The sequence below is a fragment of the Musa acuminata genome, chromosome BXJ3-8 (genome assembly GCF_036884655.1).
Source record: "Musa acuminata AAA Group cultivar baxijiao chromosome BXJ3-8, Cavendish_Baxijiao_AAA, whole genome shotgun sequence".
Taxonomy (NCBI): Eukaryota; Viridiplantae; Streptophyta; class Magnoliopsida; order Zingiberales; family Musaceae; genus Musa; species Musa acuminata.
In genome coordinates, this window is record NC_088356.1 from 34,211,599 (window position 1) to 34,235,568 (window position 23,970).

Here is a 23,970-nt window from a genome sequence, read left to right on the forward strand (position 1 = left end):
TCTACAAGATCATCAGCGGCGACATCAACATCATGTGAGAGTTCTTCGATGTTATTTTGTTGTTCACCCCCATCAATATTCTCATTGATTTGAGGAACAACAATCTCTCGAATAGGAGATGATATGGGAGAATTAACCTGAATCTCCTCGATATCAAAATTAATCCTTCGAGATTTTTCACTCCCACTGATTTCGCCATTTTCAAGGAATTTTGCATTACAAGATTCTACTATTCTCATACTATGATTAGGGCAATAAAATCTATATCCCTTAGATTTTTCTGGATAACCAATAAAATATCCTGAAATAGTTCTTGGATCCAATTTCTTTTCATGTGGATTAAATACTCTTATCTCTGTAGGACACCCCCAAATATGTAGATATCTTAGACTGGGCTTCCTACCAGTCCATAACTCAAATGGAGTCGATGAAACTGACTTGCTAGGAACCCTGTTCAAGATGTACATAGCTGTCCTAAGAGCTTCACCCCACATCGACTCAGGTACAGAGGAATAACTCATCATGCTCCTAACCATATCCATCAGAGTACGATTTCACCTTTCAGCAACACCGTTCTGCTATGGCACACCTGGTAATGCATATTGAGCACAAATACCCCGTTGTTCTAGGAATCTAGTAAAAGGGCCAATATTCTGACCAGATCCATCATATCTGCCATAAAATTCACCACCTATGTCAGATCTGACAATTTTAACTTTTCTATCTAATTGTCTCTCAACCTCATTTATGTATACTTCAAGAGTATCAATGGCTTGAGACTTTTCATATATTAGATAAACATAGCCATATTTGGATAGATCATCTATAAATGTGATGAAATATTTTTCTCCATTAAAACAAGGAATATGGAGTGGTCCGTAGATATCAGTATGAATAATCTCAAGAAGTTCTTTACTTCTTGTGGCATTTTTCTTTATATGTTTAGTTTGCTTTCCCTTTATGCAATCTATACAAACATCAAAATCAGTGAAGTCTAAATGTTCCAAAATATTATCCTTCACTAATCTTTCAATTCTTTCCTTGGAGATATGCCCCAATCGTCTATGCCACAATATAGAAGATCTTTCATTATTGAAACTACGTTTCAATCCAACATTTGATTGCAGGGTCATTAATGTCTTTGCAAACTCAAGATCCAAATTAATTCTGTACAAACCATCACAGAGAATTCCAGAACCAACTTTTATTGAATCATAAAATATACTGAGTTTGCTACTACCAAAAGAAAGACAATATCCTAACTCATCAATTCTAGAAAGAGAAACTAAATTTCTAGAAATTGTAGGGACATAACAGGTGTCAACAAGATCTATCAAGTGACCCGTCTCTAAGCGTAAATGATAAGTTCCCATTGATATCACTTTCGCTTTAAGACGATTTCCCATAATGATGAATCTTTCATGTTCTTTAGGTTTCCGAATTGAAAGAAATCCCTACATGTTATTTGTAACATGAGTTGAAGCACCAGAATCAATCCACCAAGTGTTAGAAGGAACTTATGTAATGTTTGATTCGAAACATACAAAGGTCGAGTTAATACCTTTCTTTTCGAACCAAGTCTTGCGTTTAATGCAATCCTTCTTCACGTGTCCTTTCTTGCCATAAAAGAAACACTTTACAATAAATGTGCCATAAAAGAACCAAGTGTTCTTCACGAGTTAATACCTAATGTTTTAAGTTTTGCAGCTTTGTCAGCCATATTGAGGATATGATCCTGAATTCCTCGAGTGCCATCATACTAAGCCGTAGTCAATTTTTCATTAATGTGCCAGCCAATGACTTATCAGCAGATTTAAATCTGTCTTCAATAACCTTTAAATATTCCTTTGCGCTAGTTGTAGTCGGTAATGAAGTCTTTATGTTATTTGCAATTGTCATTCTTATGAACATTAAACTAAGTCTATCAGATCTTTCCCAAGCCTTCATTTCATTTACTTGTTCTACAGAACTTTCATCAGTCAAGTCTGCAGGATTTTCAACAAGTAATGCTAAATCAAGATATAATACCCCCAGTGTGAATTGCACATGCTCTAACCATTCTGAATAATTTGATCCAGAGAGTACAGGGACACTTGAAGCATATGAATATATATGCAGAAGTACCACTGCAAAATATAGAATAACATTAATGCTTTGAGTTTGTCAAAAATTGATGAACTATTGATATCATCTATATTACACCTTTGGGTGAAATATTGACATATCGAGTGTTCACTCAAGAATATTTATAAAGGACTGATACCATCCTTGTGGAATAGTATTGTTACCTTTGGGTATACAACCCTAAACTGCAAGGATATCCAAAAAAAAAATAGTATCATCCTACCTCATCATATAATTATTTGAATTAGATTCTCCTTTGGGATTATCTAAATCTCCTAATTATATGTGTCATTATGAATATTATTTCCTTAATGTCATTTATGACTAATTCTTTAATATTATTTTATAAGTCATTAGTCCAGGTCACTTTGGTGGCTACAAGACTAATGCAATGATATAAAATAAAAATGTCCTATAAATGATAAAACTTTTATTGTAATTCATATCACAAAAGTCTATCATCCTAGGCCACTTTGGTAGCTACTAGTCAGATAAAACTTAGGAAAATGAATTACAAATCATATTCATCAATTTATTTAATTTTTGCTAAGCAATTCAATAATAAAATGATAATAATAATTATTGAATATTAATGCAAAATAGTTCAATAATAAATAACAATAATAATTATTGAACATTAATGCTAAGCAATTCAATAATAAATAACAATAATAATTATTGAATATTAATGCTAAGTAATTTAATAATAAATAACAATAATAATTATTGAATATTAATGCTAAGCAATTTAATAATAAATAACAATAATAATTATTGAATATTAATGCTAAGCAATTCAATAATAAATAATAATAATAATTATTGAATATTAATCAATACGAAAACTCGATAATCATGATAACATATAAATCATGCCTTCATGTGAAAGGTAAATTTATTTCACAATTTCATATATATACATGTGAATAAATAAATAAAAGTCCAAAAAACAATAATTGGATTTTTTTTTAATTTTATTTACCACATGTAAAATCAATAATTTATATAAATCATGCATGTGAAAGATATACATTATTTCACAATTTCATATATATACATGTGAATAAATAAATAAAAGTCCAAAAAACAATAATTGGATTTTAATTTTATTTACCACATATAAAATCAATCATTTATATAAATCATGCATGTGAAAGATATACATTATTTCACAATTTCATATATATATATATATACATGTGAATAAATAAATAAAAGTCCAAAAACAATAATTGGATTTTAAGTTTATTTATCATATGTAAAATCAATAATTCATATGAGAAAACTATAAAGTAAACCATAATTTATAGTTTTTTTTAATAAAAAAATAAATCCAATCAAATAATAAAAAAATATAATTATGATTAAAATTAATCATAATTATAATAAATCATATTTATCAATTTATAATTGAGAATATGAATTAAATTTCTCAATTTTGATAAAACCATAAATATTTGAAATGGAATAAATCAGAAATATGCGAATGGCAAAACTGTAATTTTGGCATAAATTAAACCCGAGGGTAAAACCGTAAATATGTTGACAGAACATAACTTTAAATTACGAAATTTACAAGGGTAAAACTGTAATTTCAACGAACCCTAGCCTCGAGGGTAAAATCATAATTATGCCAAAAACCCTAATCTGCTTTCGTCGCCGCCGCTTGAGCACAGCCTACTCACGCACGGCCACCACTTGGGCTATCTGCCTGCGTGTGACCGACCATCGCATGGACGAGTTCTGGCCGTGTGCGGCCGGCCGTCGCATGGACGGGTTCCGCATATGGGACGGATTCTGTAATGCCCGCATATGAGACAGGTTATGTGATGTCCGCATATGGGACAGGTTCTGTGTTGTCTGCATATGGGACGGGTTCTGTGATGTCCGTATCATATGGGACGGGTTCTGTGATGCCCGCATATGGGACGGGTTCTGTGATGCGTACGCTACCCGGTGTAGTATTAGATTCGCAGCGAGGTCGACGGTGACCATTGCTGCTTAGCAATTCTTGGAAGATTAAGGTAATTTTATGCATCGTAAATAAATTTACAGATCTAATACATTTGATTTCAAAAACCGGGCTCTGATACCAATTGTAAGCATAAAGTCTATAATTATGCTATATCTAAAATGCGAAAATAACTTATATGCCAGGATTGAAATAAAAAATGTATAGATCTAATTACGATGCGTACCTTTTGATGCCATCTCTTCAGAGATCTCGGTTGATCCGCTAAGCACCGTCTTTAATCCAAGATTGCTGTAGCCAGCCACCGATCCGAAGTTGCAGGCACCGTCGCCGTCTGCAAGGAGTGCAAGGAGGAGTAGATCCTTTCTCCTCTCTTCCTATCCTTTCACAGGACCCACACTGAGAGTGATGGATTTTGGGAGAAAGGGGTTTTTGAGGAAACTGAAATCCCTCGACGGAGAGATGCGTCTGTACGTAATGCCAACGCTCTAACACTCTCTCAACCCCTAGAGATCCTGTCCTTTTATAGGCGAGAGCAGAGGGTCTACGATGAGATCTCAAGAGATTTCCTCCCATCAAGGTTATCTACCGAGGAATCGTTCCGTAGTGGACTTAGTCTATTGGCTAAAATATCTGAATGAAACCCAATTAGTTATTCTATTATATATCTTATTCAATTATAAAAGGGCCACATATTCTAACATGAATATCACCAAGAAGTGCTATCTTGCCTATCTCAAGAAGTAAAACATACTAAACTTGCACATATAGCAAAATTTACAAACTTGCAAAACTCAAAATTTTTGCTAGCTCGCATGATGATAAAACTGAAGATAATGTTTATTATACAATGATTTGAACTGTAATATCTCAGACTCTTGATAATTGAACTTCTCTTTTTTGTTGATGACAAAGGGGGAGAAGTATGATGTTATGCATGATTTTATCATGACATGTTGCTTGGATTTTTGAATCAAGAGTTCTATCAATATGACATATTAATAGGGGAAGTTAAAGTTAACTCCGTCATCAATTGGTTGCCATCATAAAAAAGGGGGAGATTGTTGAATCTCAGATTTTGGTGATGAAACCAATTGATAGAGTTTATGATTTGATCTGCGATTTGAGCGATTCAAAAAGCTTCAATTAGGGAGAGACAATTAAAGTAGGAAGAATCATGTTAGGCTACAGAAAAATATGTTAGAAGATTGGACGTCGTGTTGAAGGATTGGTCGACGTATCGATAGAAGGCTTCGGGCCATGAGTTTGGGCATCGGGCCAAGAAGAGTGGATATTGCGCTAAGGAAATCGGAGTTGCAGAGGTTAACTAGCCGATTGCGCAATAGGCCGTAAGAGAGGACGATGCGTTGAAGAATCGGACGAAGCGTCGATGAACCAATGACATGCCGGACAACATTTGATTAGCTTAGTAATAATTATCTAGATTGAAGTAGATTTTATGTATGCAGAATTAACTATAATAGCAACGCATAAAGCAAAATGAAGTCCTAGAGTCAAGAACGTGATCTCGTTGGGAGTTCGAGAGTTCGTTGGAAGTCTGGACGTTCGTCGGAAGTTCTGCCGGAATTGATCGAGAAGTCCAAGAGCTTGCCAAAGAAGCTCGTCGGAAGCTCGCCGGAAGATCGCCATAAGCTCACCGGAAGAAACCTAGACTTACGGACTTGTTTAGATTAGTAAATGTCTTAAATTTCATAGTTAGCACATAATTGAGATTGGAATTGGGCCAACCTAATTAGGAGCCAGTTAGGCCCATGTATGGACTGTGTTGGGCCTAATGAAATGCCCAAACAGTGACCCAATAGGTGGCACAGTCATGGCACAGTCTCCGAGACTATGTTAGGTGGTGGTACCGTCCAAACACAATCTACGAGAGACTGTCAGGCGGTGGTACTATCAGATTGGGTGGTGGTACTGCCCAGTGTCAGTGCGGCAGGCGGTGGTACCACCCAACACAGTCTCCAAGTTTGAATCAACTTGAGGCTTATAAATACTTCTCTCATCCTTGGTTAATGCACACAAGTATTCAGAGTGAAAAAGAAAGAAACGTTGATGTAATCTTGTATGAACTTCTCTAAAAAATCTAAGTGTTAGAATAGTTTGAGAGAGGAGTAAGTGGGGTTGTAAGGGTATCTCCTAAACCCGGTAAAAGGAGAAAGAGTTATAAGAAGGTGGTTGGTCTTTGCCTATTGAAGGAAGACCGTTAGCAAATGCCAGTGGTCTCAACAAAAGAGGAATCGAGAGTGGATGTAGGTCACGACAACCGAACTACTATAAAACTCAATTTACATTTATATTTGAGCAATTTACCTTTACTGCAAACTACTTTACTTGTTTACTGCTTTTACTATATATACGAATGTGTTTCAAGTTAAGATCTTTACGAAACGGTTTTCGTTGGAATCAGTTTTAATCGAAACGAAAGACATTTGAATCGGTGATTTTACCGCTGCACTAATTCACCCCCCCTCTTAGTGCCAATTAATTCCTAACACCACTAGCACTAGACCAGGTTCCAGTGGAGAGCAGACTTTTCTCTACCACTAGGTAAAGCAACTTAGATGTTTCTTCGAGTTAACATCACTATGTTCTTTAATAAATATTTTTACCTTATGATTTGATGAATAAATGAATTAAAATTAATGTTTATAAGTTATGAATAAAGTGTTATATATTTATTTAGCTTTGAATGTACTTGTGGAAAGATGTGATCCTAAAATAAAAAAATTCTAGGATGTGATATCTTTTTATGGTATCAAAGCATGGTCTAGAGCTTGTAGGTATTAAAGTCCCTTAATTGACTTTAATCAATGATTGTCTTTGACCTATTACAAGAGTAATGGAACTAATTCAAGAGAATAGTGGTCATGTCGCTTAGGGTGCTCATGGTCGCAATACTATTGACCTTTGCACTGTAGGAAAATCTAGGGGTGACATTACATACATAGCAAAAGAAGAAAACGAAAAATCTCATATTTTCACAAAAAGGTTTGATCGTCATGTGAAGATTGGTATGTAAAAACTTGTAAAACTAAAAACCACATGTGAGATAGTTGTGCTACCTAGGGAGATCGTATATCCCTGAATTCCTAAAAATCTATGGAAGAGGATGAAGGAGGTCAACTATTCTCCTCTCTAGCGGTGATCCACACGACAAGAGCTACAAAGACTCTCCTCGAATCGCTGCCCAAATCTCCACATGCCCCAAACAGGGGCTGCTAACTAAGGAGGAGAATGAGAGAGGAGAATATGAGGTGGCAGCCTAAAAGGCTTAGCCTATGGCCCTTGTTAGGATCGGAGCAGCACTAAGAGGGGGGGGGGGGGGGGGGGTTGAATTAGTGCAGCAGATTAAAACTTGTAAATTTAAAAATAATTTCGTAAATGCCTAGAGATTTCAATTCGTTAATGACTTGGAGAAAGTAGCTCGAGTAAAGTGAGAAGATGAAAACTGAAAGCTTGTTGCTATGTAAATAACAGTTTCAAAAAAGTAAATACTCACACATTCAAGGACACACTAATTTAAAGTGGTTCGGTCAAAATGACCTACATCCACTTGCGAAGCCTTCTTCAATGAGGCTCCCAACTTCCACTATCAAATCACTTTGAAGGGAAAGGACAAATACCCCTCTTACAACCTTTTACAAGTAGTTCACACTCTTACAAATTTTCAAAAAGAAAAAGGGAGGTGAACACTCAAGCTATTGAAAACAAAACTTGCTAAAGACTTTGCAAAGGCTTTTATCTCAATCTCTTACTTCTCAAAAGTTGTCTTCTCTACTGAGAATTGAGAGGTATTTATAGGCTCCAAGAGGATTCAAATTTGAGCTCCAAATTTGAATTACTTTTGGGTTCCTAGTGCTGGTGGTGCCACCGCCTATTAGTGTCTGACACTGACAGTGTACTGGCAGTGCCACCACCGGACCTCTCGGGTGCTGGGTGGTGCCACTGCCTGGACTTTTCAGATCACTGGTTGGGCTCCAAACTTGGCCCAAATCAGTCCAAATTCGGGCCCAATTGGCCCCTAACCAGATTATAGGATTAACTATTAATTCTAACCCTAATTACATGCAAACTATAAAATTAAGACATAGTCCTAAGCAGGTTTTTAACCGGCAACATTGAGTTTCCTTCCAGCGAGCTTTCTGACGAACTTCCGATGGACTTCCGATACACCCTCGGATTTCTTCCGGCAGACTCCCAGTAGGCTCCCGGTCTTGTGGCGAGTTCAGCGAGTCTTTGGCAAGTAACCGAACCTTCTTGGTGATCTCCGTGAACCTCTAACGATCTCTCTGGTGGACTTCCGAAAACTTCGGCAAGTCCCCGATTCCTTCTCGGTTGGTTCTGGCAGCACTTCCGACGAATCCTCGGACTTTCGGCGGACTCTCGAACACCCATCAAACTTGACTCCGGTAGACTTGCTTTATATCTTCAAGCTATCGTAGTTAATCCTGCACACTTAACTCAATAATATGGATTAAATCAATTAACCCATCAATTGATTTCATCATCAAAATCCGAGATTCAACAATCTCCCCCTTTTTTATGATGACAATCAATTGATGACGGAGTTAAACATAACTCCCACTATCTATATACCATATAATGAGAAGATAAAAACACTTGAATTCAATCTCTTTGAATTCAAGCCTAAACTGATAAGTTTTATCCGTTGAACTTATCGTTATTTTCTATAAGCATGAGCAAATACGAAACTTCGTATTTCTCATCATTTAAGTTATGAAAATTATTTTCAAGTTGAATGATAAAAGACAATTATCATTTCGACAAGAGATATGAACTTTCAATATAAATCTCATGATATAAATGTAATGATTTCATATGATCATGAGATGAAACGACAACCAATCTAAAAACTTTCATATTGCTATATTCTCAAAAAGTTTTGCGATGCATATAAGACATTTTTGAGATGCATATAAGACATTTGCATTACACAACATATTAGCTTTTGTAATTCATATAAGTTATGCTATCGCATTTGCGATGCATATAAGACATTTGTATTACACAAGCTTTTGCAATTCATATAAGTCATGCTATCAATGCATATAAGACATTTGCATTACACAAGCTTTTGCAATTCATATAAGTCATACTATCGATGCATATAAGACATTTGCATTATACAACATATTAGCTTTTGTAATTCATATAAGTCATGCTATCATAATATATTAGCTTTTGCAATTCATATAAGTCATGCTATCACATTGGCACAAGTCATCAATCTTTTGCTCATTTTTCTTTCCCTCCCCCTTTTTTTTTTTTTTTTTCAGAGGTGTTTGATTCAAGATAGAATAGGGTCTTGGATTGCTCTTTAAGATGTCATTTAGAATCGAAAAACAAAGAAGAAGTCAAATCCACGAAAACCGAAAAGAGGATGAAAATTTTCAAAAACTACATACAATCAATCTCATTCACAAGGACAATTTAACATGCCTAGTTCCCTTCTAATAAAGTCAAATTAATTTTCATTTAAGGCTTTTGTAAAAATATCTGCTAATTGATGCTTTGTATTAATAAACTCTAGAATAATATTATTGTTAAGGACATGATAGCATATAAAATGATGCCTAATGTCGATATGCTTAGTTCTAGAATGTTGAATTGGATTTTTGGTAAGACAAATAGCACTTGTATTATCACATTTTATGGGAATGCTCTTCAAGTAAATTCCATAGTCTTCCAATATATTCTTCATCTAAACAACTTGTGCGCAGCATGCACTTGCAGCTATGTATTCGGCTTTCGCCGTAGATAGTGCAACCGAATTTTATTTCTTGGAAGTCCAAGAAACAAGTGCATGCACTAAAAGTTGGCATGTTTCGAATGTGCTTTTTCTATCTATCCTGCATCCGCCAAAATCGGCATCTGCATAGGCTATTAAATCGAATTTATCGGATTTCAGATACCACAATCCTAAATTGGGAGTTTCTTTAAGATATTTAAAAATTCTTTTAACACTTTTAAGATGAGATAATTTAGGATTAGATTGAAACCTAGCACAAAGTCCTACACTAAACATGATATCTGGTCTAGTCGCGGTTAGGTAAAGTAGACTACCTATCATTCCCCTATATGTTTTTTGATCAAAGTTTTCACCATTTTCATCTATATCTAACTTATTGGAAGTACTTATAGGAGTGTTTATCGCTTTTGAACCATCCATGTTAAATTATTTTAATAATTCTAATATATATTTAGATTGATTAAGAAATATACCATCACTAAGTTGTTTAATTTGCAATCCTAAAAAGAAGGTTAATTCACCCATTAGACTCATTTCAAATTCATGACTCATACATTTGGCAAATGATTCACATAGTGATTCATCCAAAGAACCAAAAATAATATCGTCAACATAAATATGAATAATAAGAAAATTATTTTCAAAATATTTGATAAACAATGTAGTATCAACCTTGCCTTTTAAAAAATTATTTAAAATAAGAAAGGAACTAAGCCTTTCATACCAAGCTCTAGGAGCTTGTTTTAAGCCATAGAGAGCCTTAGTCAATTTAAATACATGATTAGGAAGAAGAGAATTTTCAAATCTGGGAGGTTGTTCAACATACACTTCTTCGGAAATAAAACCATTCAAGAAAGCACTTTTGACATCCATTTGAAATAGTTTAAATTCATTACTACTAGCATAGGCAAGGAGCATCCTAATGGCTTCTAATCTTGCCACAGGAGCGAAGGTCTCTTCGTAGTCGATACCTTCTTTTGGTTGAAACCTTTGGCCACTAGTCTAGACTTGTTTCTAACCACAATACTACATTCATCTTGCTTGTTTCTAAACACCCATTTAGTACCAATGACTAAATGGTCACTAGGTCTAGGAATAAGCTTCCATACCTCATTCCTCTCAAATTGGTTTAATTCCTCTTGCATTGCAATAACCCATGAATCATCTTTCAAGGTTTCGTCAATGCATTTAGGTTCAATTTGAGAAAGGAAGGCGGTGTTAGCACAAAAATTCTTAAAGGAAGAACGAGTTTGAACCCCTTTTGATGTATCTCCTATAATTAGCTCTTTTGGATGAGCATTTACATACTTCCATTCCTTGGGTAAAGAAATTTTGGAAGAAGATACATCCAAGTTGCTATTTTGAGGAGGGAGTTCATTTAAATTCAAATTATCAAAACCAAGATCATCATCAAAATCATTTTTCTTTAACTTAGAAATTTCATTAAAAACTACATGAATAGACTCTTCTATAACTAAGGTTCTTTTGTTAAAAACACGAAAAGCCTTAGAAACGGAAGAGTAACCAAGAAAGATGCCTTCATCGGATTTAGCATCAAATTTTCCTAAGGCATCCTTTTCATTCAAAATAAAGCATTTGCAATCGAAAACTTTAAAATAAGAAATATTTAGTTTTTTGTTATTTCATAATTCATAGGGAGTTTTTGATAGAGATGGTCTTATTAGAACCCTATTCATGACATAGCAAACTGTATTAACGGCTTCGGCCCAAAAATACTTAGGTAGACTATGTTTATTTAACATGGTTCTTGTTATTTCTAGTAAATTTCTATTTTTTCTTTCAACTATCCCATTTTGTTGAGGATTTCTCGGAGTGGAGAAGTTATGATTATATCCATTGGATTCACAAAAACTTTAGAAGTCACGGTTTTAAAATTCACCACCGTGATCACTCCGAATTGATGAAATCATGAAGCCTTTTTCGTTTTGAGTAAGTTTACAAAATTTAGAGAAACATTTGAGATAATCACTTTTGTGAGCCAAGACATAGGTCCAAGTGTATCTACTATAGTCATCGACAATTACGAAGGTATATTTGCTTCCTCTTAGACTCGTTGTGTCAATTGGTCCAAATAAGTCCAAATGGATCAATTGTAATGGTCTAGTTATGCTAATTTGATTTTTTGGTTTAAAACTAGTTTTTATTTGTTTATCTAGTTGACACTCATCACATACTTTGTTCTTAATAAACTTCATATTGGGAATCCCTAGTACTAACTCTCTAGATGAGATCTTAGCTATTAGTTTCATACTTGCATGGCCTAATCTCCTATGCCAAAGCCAAGCATCATCATTTAAAGCGGAGAAGCACATTTCATTACTCAGTTCATCAAGGTTGATGGTGTAGATATTATTTTGTTTTAAAGCAATCATTGGCATGTTATTGTTTAGTTTTTCAATAATGTACACATTAGATTTAAATCTAACGATGTAACCTTTATCCCATAATTGACTAATACTTAAGAGATTATGTTTTAATCCATCAACTAGCAATACATCATTAATTGAAAATTTTAATTTGTTACCTATGGTTCCCTTGCCAATGATTTTGCCTTTGTTGTTGTCTTTGAAGGTGACGTACCCTTCTTCTTTGCTAGTGAGCATAGAAAAATGAGATGGATCTCCAGTCATGTGTCTTGAGCATCCACTATCAAGATACCATCTTTTGCTTCTAGCTTGTGAGTTTATCTACAAAAAAGGATGGTTTTTAGGTACCCATTTGATTTTGGGTGCCTTAAAAATTGATCTACCAATTTTGTTATTAATCATTGAACTATTTATAGTTCCTTTAGGAACCCATATCAACTCATGTGGACTAATTTTCCTAAATGGACATTTGTAAGCAACATATCCGGATTTACAACAAAAGTTGTATTTCAAACAAGGTAAAACATGTAATGTAGGTCCTTTAATGAAAGTGGTAGGATTTTGGTGAGATCCTCTCACAAAACTAATTCTACTTCTATTTGTGATGTGACCCTTGTTTGCAAGGATCATGTCCAATCCCTTGCTACCGAGCTTAAACTTATTTAAGGTCTCTTTAAGTAGCAAATTTTTATTTTTTATTGCTTCTAAGTGTTCACACTTAGAGCATGGAGGAGTTTGAAGACTATCAAGCTTATTTTGTAGTAAGACATACTCTTTCTTTAATAGATTAAACTTCGTACTAAAAGTTCTACACTCATCAAATAATTCATGAAAAGCGATAGAAAGTTCATCGAAAGATAAATCTTCATTAATTAAATCACATACCTCTTCTCCTATAGCCATTAGCGTGAAATTTGCCTCCCCTTTGTTGCTAGCTTCTTCACTTTCGGAATTACTTGAATCATCCCAAGTCGCTTTTAAAGCTTTCTTCTTCTTCAGTTGCTTCTTTTTGGCTTGGGGGCATTCATTTTTAAAGTGCCCCGGTTTCTTGCATTCGTAGCATATTACTTGGTCCTTTTTATGTTCAAGTTTGTTTTTAGTGTTATTTTTAAATTTGTTCTTTCTTATAAATTTTTAAAATTTTTGAGTTAAAAGTGCAATGTCATCGTCACTGTCCTCATCACTTGATGTTCCTTTCAAGTGGTCTTCTTGTGGTGTAAGCGTCATATCCTTTCTGTTCTTTGGAAGGGGGTTCTCGAGTTCTTCATGAGCATGGCACGTCATTTTGTAAGTCATTAGAAACCCAATAAGTTCTTCAAGAGAAAATGTTTTAAGGTCCTTGGCCTCTTGAATGACCATAACTCTTGGATCCCAACTCTTTGGAAGGGATCTTAAAATTTTAGTTACTAGTTCAAAGTTAAAAAAACTTTTACCAAGAGCTTTGAGTCCATTGATAACATCCGTAAAACGGGTGTACATGTCTCCGATGGACTCACTTGGTTTCATTCAAAAAAGTTCATAAGAGTGCACAAGAATTTTGATTTTAGATTCTGTCACTCAGCTAGTGCCTTCATGAGTGACCTCAAGAGTTCTCCAAATATCAAAAGCTGAATCACAAATTGAAATACGATTAAATTTATTCTTGTCAAATGCACAAAACAAGGCATTTATAGCCTTTGCATTTAAAGCAAAAACCTTCTTCTCCAATTCATCTCATTCGCTCATCGGAAGAGAAGATTTCTGAAATCCATTTTTGACAATAGTCCAAAGCTTGAAATCCATGGAAATGAGGAAGATCCTCATTCGAATTTTCCAATACGTGTAATCTGACCCATTAAACATAGGCGGATGTGTAATGGAATTACCCTCATGCATACCAGAGTAAGCCATCTCTCTTGGGTATTAAACCAAATATAAGAGTGAGCCTAGTTCTGATACCAATTATTAGGATTGGAGCGGCACTAAGAGAGGGGGGGGGAGGGGGTGAATTAGTGCAACGGATTAAAACTTATAAATTTGAAAATAATTTCGTAAATGCATAGAGATTTCAATTCATCAATGACTTGGAGAAAGTAGCTCGAGTAAAGTGAGAAGATGAAAATTGAAAGCTTACTACTATGTAAATAACGGTTTCAGAAAAGTAAATACTCACACATTCAAGGAACACACCAATTTAAAGTGGTTCGGTCAAAATAACCTACATCCACTTGCGAAGCCTTCTTCAATGAGGCTCCCAACTTCTACTAGCAAATCACTTTTAAGGGGAAGGACAAATACCCCTCTTACAACTTTTTAAAAGTGGTTCACACTCTTACAAATTTTCAAAGAGAAAGAGGGAGGTGAACACTCAAGCTATTGAAAACAAAACTTGCTAAAAACTTTGCTAAGACTTTTATCTCAATCTCTTACTTCTCAAAAGTTATCTTCTTTGCTGAAAATTGAGGGGTATTTATAGGCCCCAAGAGAATTCAAATTTGGGCTCCAAATTTGAATTACTTTTGGGTTCCCGATGCTGGCGGTGCCACTACCTGTCAGTGGTGGTGCCACTGCCTATCAATGTCTGACACTAAGAGTGTACTGGCGGTGCCACCGCCTAGTCTAGCAGTGCCATCGCCTGGACTTTTCAGATCATTGGTTGGGCTCCAAACTTGGCCCAAACTAGTCCAAATTCAGGCCCAATTGGCCCCTAACCAGATTATAGGATTAACTCTTAATCCTAACCCTAATTACATGCAAGCTACGAAATTAAGACATATTCCTAAGCAGGTTTTTAACCGGTAACGTCGAGTTTCCTTCCAGCGAGCTTTCCGGCGAACTTCCGGCGGACTTCCGATACACCCTCGGATTTCTTCCGGTGGACTCCCAATAGGCTCCTGGTCTTATGGCAAGTTCAGCGAGTCTTTGGCAAGTAGCTGAACCTTCTCGGTGATCTCCACAAACTTCCGACGATCTCTCAGGTGGACTTCCGAAAACTTTGGCAAGTCCCCAATTCCTTCTTGGTTGGTTCCGGTAGCACTTCCGACGAATCCTCGGGCTTTTGACGAACTCTCGAACACCCATCGAACTTGACTCCGGTAGACTTACTTTATATCTTCAAGCTATCGTAGTTAATCGTACACACTTAACTCAATAATACGGATTAGATCAATTAACCCATCAATTTATTTCATCATCAAAATCCGAGATTCAACAGCCCTTTGGTTCCCTTCATATTTATTGGGCAATATGTCAAAGGAGAGGACGATGCAACGAAGGATCAGATGAAGCGTCGGATGAACCAATGACATTCCAGACAACATAGGATTCATGCTTGTAATCATGTGTCTAGATCGAGTTAGTTTAGGACTAATTGACTCAATTTTGGGATGAAATAATGCCAATTCAATTAGGGACTAATTAGGCGTGAATCAAGGTTGAATTGGGCTTGTTGTTTGGCCCGTTCAGGGACTTGTAGTAGGGTTTGGTGGTAGTACCGCCCATACAAAGTCTCCCAGACTATGTTAAATGGTGGTACCGTTAGTCTGGGCAATGGTACTGCCCAAACACAGTCTCCCAAACTGTGTCAAGCGGTGGTACCGCTAGTCTGGGTAGTGGTACCGCTAGTCTGGGTAGTGGTACCATACAAATAGTCTCTCAGACTATGTCGGGAAGTGGTATCGCCCAATATTAGTGTTGTAGGCGATAGTACCACTCAGCACACAAGCAATGATATTACTAGGACCCGGGAAACCTAGGATGAGACATTTTTTTGCTCCATTTTTGAAGTCATTTAGGGTTTATAAATACTCCAAATATTTCTACTTGGCTAAGCAAGAAGAAAGGGTAGAAAGGGGGAAAGAATCCATGATGAAAAAGAGTTAAAAAAGCTTAAAAATTGTTGAGTGTTCCCTCCACCGCTCAGAGTTTAGAGTTCATTCTAAAAGAGGTATGAAACTTATAAAGGTTCTCTCCTGAGCTTGTAAAAAGGAGAAAGAGTTGTAAGGGTAATTGATCTTTGCCCATTGGAAAAAAGATCAGTAATGGATGCTGGTGGCCTCGAGTGAAGAGGAATTGATAGTGGACGTAGTTCACGACGACCGAACCACTATAAATCGGTTTGCCATTTCTGTTATGATTTTCATTCTTATATTGCTAACTTATTAACTTACTCACTACTTTATGAATGTTTTAAGTTAAACTTTTTTTTATATTGGTTTTTATCGAACGAAGTTTTCAAATCGAGATTTTTATGTAAGCACTAATTCACCCCCCTCTTAGTGTTGACTTAATCCTAATAGTTGGTATCAAAGCTAAGTTACTCTCCATTGGATTAACACCTAAGAGATATAGCTTTTTCTAGCTTTCAAGAGGGTCTTTCTATCATTCGCCCTCCTATATTCAATGGGACGGACTACACGTATTAGAAAACTCGTATGAGAGTTTTCTTGCTTTCTATGGATTTTGGTTTATGGAATATTATTGAAAATGATTTTCAAAAGTCTTCCAAACTAATGAATGAATGAAATGATTTGGAGAAGAAGACTTTTTCTTTAAATACCAGAGCTTTGAATACTCTATTTTGTGCTTTAAACAAAAATGAGTTTAATCGTATTTCCCTATGCGAAACTGTATATGAGATTTGACACATACTAGAAATAACTCATGAAGGTACGAATAGAGTTAAAGATTCTAAAATTAATCTTTTGATGCATGATTTTGAACTATTTCAAATGAAGCCAAGCAAAACCATTGTTGACATGTACACCCATTTTACGGATGTTGTCAATGGTTTAAAAGCTCTTGGCAAATATTTTTTGAATCTTGAACTTGTTAATAAAGTTTTATGATCACTTTCTAAAAATTAAAATTTGAAAGTAACTACAATATAAGAGGCAAAGGACCTAAATAACTTTTCGCTTAAAGAACTTATCGGGTCTTTGATGACCTATGAAATGACGTGCAAGACACATGAAAAACTTGATGAACATGAGAACAACCCGTTGAATCTCGGATTTTGATGATGAAATCAATTGATAAATTTGTGATCTAATATACTTTTTGAGTGACGCAAGACTAGCTTCGATCATGAAGAGATAATTAAAGCAGGAAGAATCAATGTTGGGCCGAAGTGGAACATATTATAAGATTGGATGTTGAGCCAAAGGATCGGTCGACGTATCGACAGAAGGCTTCGTGCCATGAATTTGGGCATCGGGCCAAGAAGATAAAACATTACGCCAAGGAGATCAGATGTTGCGAGAAGGCAACATGTCGATTGGGCAATACGTCGAAGGAGAGGACGATATGCCGAAGGGTCTAACGAAGCGCCAAATGAACCAATGACATGTCAAACAACATGTGATTAATACTTTATAATAATTGTCTAGATTGAAGTAGTTTTAATTTTAATTGGATTAGTTTAGAATATAATTAGGCCAACTCAATTAGGGGCTAATTGGGCCTATGTTGGGGTTATTTTGGTCCAAGAGAAAGGCCCATTCAATGACCCAAATGTTGGGTCAAGCGGTGGCACCGCTAGAGGCTCTATCTCCAAGATAGTCTCCGAGATTGTGTCAAGCAGTAGTGCTCTTAAACTGGACGATGGTATCGCCCAGTGTCAGGCAATGGTACCACCAGTCTGGGCAGTGATACTGCCCAGACATAGCCTCCCAGACTATGTCAGGCGGTGGTACCGCCCAATATCAATGTTGCAAGTGGTAGTACCGTCCAGCTCAAGCGATGGTACTATTGGGACTCGGGAAACCTAAGACGAGACCTTTTTTTTTCTCTAATTTTGAAGCCATTTAGGGTCTATAAATACCCCAGCTATTCCTACATGGAGATACAAGAATTAAGCATAAAGGGGAAAGAATTCTAAGTTACAAAATTGTTAAAAAGATTGAGTTCTCTCCTCCTTGAGCTTAGAGGTTATTCTAAGGGAGGTGTGTGAGGGTTACCTTGAGGGGTGTAAAGGTTATCTCCAGAACCTGTGAAAAGGAGAAAGAGTTGTAAGAGCAGTTGATCTTCGCCCATTAAAAAAAGATCGGTAGTGGAAGCCGATGGCCTCGAGTGAAGGGGAATCGGGAGTGGATGTAGGTCACGATAACCGAACCACTATAAAACTCGGTTTGTATTTCTTTCATGCTTTTCATTTATATTGCAAACTGATTTACTTGCTTATTACTTTCACTATGCTTACGAATATACTTTCAAGTCAAGCACATTTTTGATACGAGCTTTTTTCGAACGAGAATTTTTGAATCGTTGACATTTTTATCGAAAGCACTAATTCACCCATTAAAAAAAGATCGGTAGTGGAAGCCGATGGCCTCGAGTGAAGGGGAATCAGGAGTGGATGTAGGTCACGATAACCGAACCACTATAAAACTTGGTTTGTATTTCTTTCATGCTTTTCATTTATATTGCAAACTGATTTACTTGCTTATTACTTTCACTATGCTTACGAATATACTTTCAAGTCAAGCACATTTTTGATACGAGCTTTTTTCGAACGAGAATTTTTGAATCGTTGACATTTTTATCGAAAGCACTAATTCACCGCCCCCCCCCCCCCACCTCTTGGTGTCGATTTGATCCTAATAGTTAGTATCAAAGCCATGTTTCTCTCTATTTGGATTAACACCTAAGAGAGATGGCTTTTTTGGGCTTTCAAGAGGGTCACTCCATCATTCATCCTCCAATGTTCAATGGGACGGACTATACGTATTGGAAAACTCGAATGAGAGTTTTCTTACTTTCTTTATATTTTAATTTATGGAATATCATTGAAAATAATTTTCAAAAGTCTTCTCTTCCAATGAACGAATGGAATGATTTGGAGAAGAAGACTTTCTCTTTTAATGCCAAAGCTATGAATGCTTTATTTTGTGCTTTGGATAAAAATAAATTCAATCGAGTTTCTATTTGCGAAACAGCTTATGAGATTTGGCACACACTTGAAATCACACATGAAGACACAAGTAGGGTTAAGGAGTTAAAAATCAATCTTTTTGTTCATAGTTATGAATTGTTTCACATAAAACCAAGCGAGACCATTGGAGATATGTATACCCGGTTTACGGATGTCGTCAATATTCTAAAAGCACTTGGTAAAAGTTTTTTTAATTTTGAACTCGTTAACAAGATATTAAGATCCCTTCTAAAGAGTTGGGATCCTAAAGTAACTGTAATTCAAGAAGACAAGGACTTGAACAACTTTCAACTCGAAGAACTTATCGGGTCTTTGATGACCTACGAAATGACTTATGTTGAACATAATGAACATAGAACTACCTTCCAAAGAACAGGAAGGATTTGACACTTTGAACAATAGAATACCACTTAAGTGATAACTCGAGTGATGATGATGACTTTGAACTTCTCACTATAAAATTTAAAAAGTTCATGAAATAAGAATTAAAGAATAAAAATAAATTTAAAAAGGATAAAACAACTTGCTATAAATACAATCAGCTAGGGCACTTCAAAAGCGAATGTTTGCAACTAAAGAAGAATATGCTCGCACAAAAGAAGAATAATGCACTCAAGGCGAGAATAGAGGATGAAGCGAGTGCATCCGAAGATGAGGTTGCGAACTATGCCTTGGTGGTTTTCGACAATAAGGTAAGTGACTCAACTAAAACCCCTTTACTTTACTATGAAATTACTTAATGCATTTCATAAGTTATTTTTAAATTAGTTAAAATAAATTATATATAAATTATTAAAAAATGATCATGACAATTATATGTTTTATGATAAAATAACAAAATGTTAGATTTAAATTTAATGCTTATACACCTAATAAGATTAATTCTATGTATGTTTTAAGAAGCAATTATGTGTATCTTGATGATTTTCATATTGCTTTTCGATTTTAAATGATGATGCATGACTTTTGTATGGAAGACTAGAGTATGAAATCAATCACAAAATTTGGAACTAAAAGAACTTTAGCTACTGTTAATCTCATAGGAATCAATCAATGTTACTTTCAATAAATTTCTCAAATGAAAGAAATTTGATTTTGATGATGATTTTGAATTTGATAATTTATTTTCATATTTATCCAAACACTTGATTTATTCGTGTTTACGACATGAGATGTATTTTATATTAATCATTTTATTCTTGTATGATTTTATCATCTAAGAGAAGATTTATCCAAATGAATTTTAATTATTGACATTAATGATTTGAGATTTATTTTATGTGAATCAAGATCTCTTATTTGATCTCCTATGATTCTATTCGTTATTTACTAAAAAGGAGATTTGTCAAGATGAATCATTCACGAATTGATCTTTCTTGATCTTTCGTATTAATATCTTTCATGTCATGAGTTTTATATGACTCATTTGTAATTATGATTTGTATATCTCATGATATAATTGAATCATTAATGAAAAAAATGGGGAGATTAATAAATCTATTTATATCTTTTTTATTAATCTCTTGAAAATAATTTTGATGATTTGACGATTTGAATTTGAATGAGTCATATCTATAACATGATCTTGAATTCTCGGAATTATAACTTAAATTTTTTTAATATATGAATCATGATCTTGACAACTTGAAATTTTTTAATATGAATCGAGATATTTTATTCTCGTATGTTCCTTTTTGCTATTTACTAAAGAGAATATATTTTTCGAAATTCATGACTTAAGATTTCCCTTACTATTCGGTCTCCTAAGATTTCTTTTTAATTTTTTTTTAAAATAGATCAAAATAAATTATGTTTTTTTGGTATTCATATGATCTTTGATATTAGATCTTTCTTGACATGATTTTCATTATACATAATTCTTTTATATTTATGGTTGTATACCTTATGTAATGCTTAGAGAATTGATGTAAAGGGAAATGAATTGCACCTTTGTGTTATTCCCCTCTTTTTGCCAATGACAAAGGGGGAGAAAGAATTGTTAGTGTGCACATCTCAAAAGAGAACCAAAATTTGCTAGCTTGTACAATTCAAGAAGAAGCAAATCATGCTAGCTTGCACATCGCGAAGGTAAGCAAACTTACTAGCTTGTATGTTCTAAAATGATGTAAAATTTGCTAGCTTGCATGTTCTAAAATACTATAAATCTTGCATTCTTTTTCAAAAAACTTGCTAGCTTGAACATCACAAATAAAAGAAAACATGCTATCTTGCACATCTTAAAAGATGTAAAAGTTTTGCTAACTTTTATATCTCAAAAACTTGCTAGCTTGCATGATGATATATGTAATAATGTTTCAAAAACTTGAAACTATGTTTATAATGTAATGATTTGAAATTATATATCAAAAACTTACTAGTTGCACTTCTACTTTTTGTTGATAACAAAGGGGGAGAAGTTATGATGATGATCATGCATTGAATGATGTATTAAAATTTTGATTATACATGATTTTATGATGACATGTTGCTTAGATTCATAATTTATTTCTGAATTTACGTTTCTATCCATATGGCATATTGATAGGGGGAGTTTAGTTTAAACTCTGTCATCAATTAGTTGTCATCATCAAAAAGGGAGAGATTGTTGAATCTCGAATTTTGATGATGAAATCAATTAATGAGTTTGTGATTTAATATGTGTTTTGAGTGACGCAGGATAGCTTCGATCATGAAGAGACAATTAAAGTAGGAAGAATCAATGTTGGGCCGAAGTGAAACATGTCAAAAGATTAGATGTTGAGCCAGAGGATCAATCGACGTATTGGCAGAAGGCTTCGTGCCATGAGTTCGGGCATTGGGCCAAGAAGATCAGACATTGCGCAAAGGAGATCGGATGTTGTGAGAAGGAAATATGCTGATTGGGCAATACGCCGAAGGAGAGGATGATGCGTTGAATGGTCTGACAAAGCGCCGAATAAACCAATGATATGTCGGACAACATATGATTAATGCTTTGTAATAATTGTCTAGATCGAAGTAGTTTTAGTTCTAATTGGGTTGGTTTAGAATGTAATTAGACCAACTAAATTAGGGGCCAATTGGGCCTATGTTGGGGCTATTTTGGTCCAAGAGGCTATTTTGGTCCAAGAGAAAGACCCATTCAGTGACCCAAAAGTTGGGTCAAGCGATGGCATCACTAAAGGCTTAGTCTCCAAGATATAGTCTGCGAGACTATGTTAAGAGGTAGTACCGTCAAATTGGGCGGTGGTACCGCCCAGTGTCAAGCAGTTGTACCACTAGTCTGGGCGGTGGTACCATCCAGACATAGTCTTATAGACTGTGTCAAGCGGTGGTACCGTCAGACTGGGTGGTGGTACCACCTAGTGTCAGTGTTGTAGGTTGTAGTACCACCCAACACAGACGGTGATACCGTTAGGACCCAGGAAACCCGGGATGATACTTTTTTTTTACTCTAATTTTGAAGCCATTTGGAGTCTATAAATACCCCAACTATTCTTGCATTGAGATACAAGAATTAAACAGAAAGGAAAAAGAATTCTAGGTTATAAAATTGTTGAAAAGATTGAGTTCCTCCCTCATTGAGCTTAGAGGTTGTTCTAAGGGAGGTGTGTGAGGGTTACCTCAAGGGGTGTAAAGGTTATCTCTTGAACCTGTGAAAAGGAGAGAGAGTTATAAAGGTAGTTGATCTTTTTGCATTGAAAGAAGATCAGTAGTGGAAGCCGGTAGCCTCGAGTGAAGATGAATCGAGAGTGGATATAGGCCACGCGACCAAACCACTATAAAACTCAGTTTGTATTTCTTTCATGCTTTTTATTTATATTACAAACTGATTTACTTACTTATTACTTTTACTATGCTTACAAACACGCTTTCAAGTCAAGCAGATTTCTGATATGAGCTTTTATCGAATGAGAATTTTGAATTGTTGACGTTTTTATTGAAAGCACTAATTCACCCCCCTCTTAGTGCCAATTTGGTCCTAACACAACCTTCCAAGGAAGATCAGTGGTTTATATTGAGAATTTTTTGATTAAACTAAAGGGAAATCTACTGTTAGGAAGTGTCAAAGCTATCATAAAAATTTTGTAGAGATTTGGATAGAAACAACGTAGTATCAAAATCAAATAAACAGTGCTATGCGGTTGAAATTTTATAGTGCATATTTTCAAGTATAGCAGATTAGATGTAAAATATCAATGGTTTATATTAAGAATTTTTTTGACAAAACCAAAGAAAATCTGCTGTTAGGAAATGTTAAAGATATCATAAAAATTTCGTAAAGATTTGGATAGAAAAAATACAATAGCAAGATCAAATAGACGGTGCTATACGGTTGGAATTCTACAATGTATCTTTCGTCGTAGAGATGAAAACTTTATGATGAAAAGTTTATGCAGCAATATAGGAATAATTTTTTTGAGATTTTTAAATAAGGATAACTAAATTGCAGCAGTAGTAAGGTAGAGAACCATAACCTGTTGCAATTCACGGGGAGATCAAAGGATGATCCGTGGTGGTGGAGATGACGACGAAATTTGGCGACGATCTTTTAAGCAATTGTGGGAATTGCTTTGGGCGGTTGTGGAGGGTTGATGGATGGCTGTGGAAGGGCAGCGAGACGCCAAGAACGCTGCTCTGATACCAGGTGTTAGAACCCTTGCAGATTCTAAACTTGGGGTTGATCTCTTTAGGGGATCGTCCTCCTTAGAACTCTATAGGGGTTCCTCCCTCCAAGTTGCTGCTCAAAGGCTGCAGAAAAGATTCATCTATTGCTTATGAAAAGAGGAGGAATACATGACTATTTATA